This window comes from Ipomoea triloba, chromosome 10 (assembly GCF_003576645.1).
Source record: "Ipomoea triloba cultivar NCNSP0323 chromosome 10, ASM357664v1".
In the NCBI taxonomy this organism is placed as follows: Eukaryota; Viridiplantae; Streptophyta; class Magnoliopsida; order Solanales; family Convolvulaceae; genus Ipomoea; species Ipomoea triloba.
Genome location: NC_044925.1, coordinates 19,775,555 through 19,778,572, shown reverse-complemented (window position 1 = coordinate 19,778,572; position 3,018 = coordinate 19,775,555).

Below are 3,018 nucleotides of genomic sequence, written 5' to 3'. Positions count from 1 at the left end.
TTTTTTTGGTACAATGATCTTATACTACAATTTACATCTTTTGCCTACTTTCAATGTAGACCTATTACAAAAAGCTTGTAGTCTCCAACTCTAAAAGTATTGTAGTTCTAATTCTGGGTAGCGTCTCCAACTTCAGATATAGTCTTTTCATCTTGAACAATTTTTGTTGAAGTCTTCGAGTCTTCAATAGTTTTCGTCTTGAATAATTTTTGTTGGAATATGACGGGGATAAAAAAACTATTTACAACAATATATATTTTTTCTCCCACTACATTATACAATGTACACTTTTTTTTTTTTTTATATAAAAATGCAATGTGGGGGACAAAAGTCCCCCACTTTATGAAAATCACATGGGGTAGCACGGCTACCCCATACCCATACATTATTATATATATATATATTTTTATAATAATAATATTATATGGATTAAGAAGAAGAAAGAAAAAACGAGCTTCATCATCTTCTTCTTCGCTGTCTTCTTTGCCGGAGAGAAAGAGACATCACCGGCGACCACATCTCTTTCCGGCGGTTTGTTGGATCGGGTGTTCCTTGAGTCAACGTATTTTCTGAGCTTGGAGGCGACACTCGCGGCGAATGGTGGTGAAGTCGGCGGTCTTCGCGGCAGTGGCGTCGGCGATGAAAAATCCAAGGTTGCGTTAATGGTAGCTGCGGCGGTGTGCGACGTCGTTTAGGTGGCGGTGAGCTTGGCGTTGATGGTTGTTGCGAAGGTGGTTGCTGCGACGTCGTAGGCGGATGTGGTGGTGAAGTCGGCGGTGATGGCCGGTTTTTCTTCTTTCTGGCTGACGACGAGGAAAAAACGCGGTGTCTTTTTCCTCCCTTATTGTTGTTGACGATGGTGATGAACCGATGGTGATCATGATGGTGAAGATCACAAAGTGGATGGTTTAAAACCCAGCTTGGGTTTGAAATTTTTATATATTTTTTTTTGTTTGACGGTGGTGGAACGCTATACGACCAGATGGTGGCGGAGCGCTGAATTTTCCGGTGAGCCGCGACGGCGGCAGTGAGTTGTGACGGTGATAAGGATGGTGAATACCATTCGGTTGATTAGAGGAACACGGCATTTCGTCGCATTCCCCACAGACGGCGCCAATGATGGTGTAAATGTAAACGGGGGTACGGATTCACAACACGTGTAGTTCAATTGTGTATGATGTAGTGTATGGAGCGTGTATGAATGCAGAGAGAAAAGGGAAAGGAAGTCATGGCTTCCTTCTTGGAGAAGAAGAGCCATGAACTCTATAGTGAACAAGAGAGAGGGGGCCGAGAGGCAAGGGATCCAATGATTCAGAATGCCATTAACATGACGGTCAGGTCCTTTATATAGAAATAGGTCCTGACCCTTCAGGAATATAATATTACATTTAACCCTTAACAATTTCTAAGGGACACCCGACCTTTTAGGGTACAATAATACACGGACTATACATTATATTTCTACAGTAGTCCCTGGGGTATTTACCCATCACAAGTCCCCCACTTCTTGAATCTGCGAGAGTCGTCAGGTTCGAGAAATAAAATGTGCTCCGGGCGGCCAACTTGTTACAAGCAAAGTCTTAAAATGTGCTCCGGGCGGCCAACTTGTTACAAGCAAAGTCTCCAAATGTGCTCCGGGCGGCCAACTTGTTACAAGCAAAGTCTCCCCGGTCTGAATGCCTTAATAGTCTGTGATGAACCCCTCAAGTTTGATCTGAATGCCTTAATAGTCTGTGATGAACCCCTCAAGTTTGAGTTGAGCATGAGGGGCGTGATTTACGCACCCCTCAAGTTTGAGTTGAGCATGAGGGGCGTGATTTACGCTGGTTGCCTCGTTAAAAACCTTAGGCTAAGAAAAACCCTATGGGAAAAAACCTAGTTAAGGGAAAAAGAGTACAACCAAAAAGGCGTAATCATTTAAAGACAATAAAAGGGGGTTGTCTTGGTTTTATGCAGTTTGATCAGCTTTTTTAGGTTGAATCTCTAGCGATTTTTCATGTCCATTGTCCAGTGAGCTTTTCAGAAATTCATCATCCTGCAAAAAGTTGAGATAAAAATGCAGATATGCACGTCATGCATGCAGGTCAAACAAAAAACCCCAAACGAAAAATTCGTGCAGGTTGAACAAAACCCCAAACGAAAAATTCGTGTAGGTCAAATAAAAAACCCCAAACGAAAAATTCGTGCAGGTCGGATGCAACCNGGTTGAATCTCTAGCGATTCTTCATGTCCATTGTCCAGTGAGCTTTTCAGAAATTCATCATCCTGCAAAAAGTTGAGATAAAAATGCAGATATGCACGTCATGCATGCAGGTCAAACAAAAAACCCCAAACGAAAAATTCGTGCAGGTTGAACAAAACCCCAAACGAAAAATTCGTGTAGGTCAAATAAAAAACCCCAAACGAAAAATTCGTGCAGGTCGNCGAAGATTCGTACAGGTCGGATGCAACCCCAAACGAAGACTCGTGCAGGTACGCAACCCCAAACGAAGACTCGTGCAGGTCGAACGCACCCCAAACGAAGACTCGTGCAGGTTGAACAAACCCCAAACGAAGACTCGTGCAGGTTGAACACAACCCCAAACGAAAATTCGTGCAGGTTGAACAGAACCCCAAACGAAAGTTTCGTGCAGGCTGAACAAACCCCAAACGAAAGTTTCGTGCAGTTTTTTTTTTCTTTTTTTTTTCTTTTTAATACAATGGCCTATACAATTTACATCGGCTACAATTTTCAATCTCTAGCCAAATCTAGGAACATTGTAGTTCTAATTCCGAGTAGCATGTTGAAGCTGGCCTCCTGAATAATTGCTGGAGCATCTTCAATTTCTCAAGCAACATATGCTACTAGGTTCTTGTAAATACTCCACAGCATTCTGATCAATCTGATTGAGAACCTGTGAACTTAAAAATTCTAAGAATATTGTTAATGATTGACATAATCATTCAAATAAACATAATCAATTATATATATATATATATATATATATATATATATATATATATATATATATATTTTTT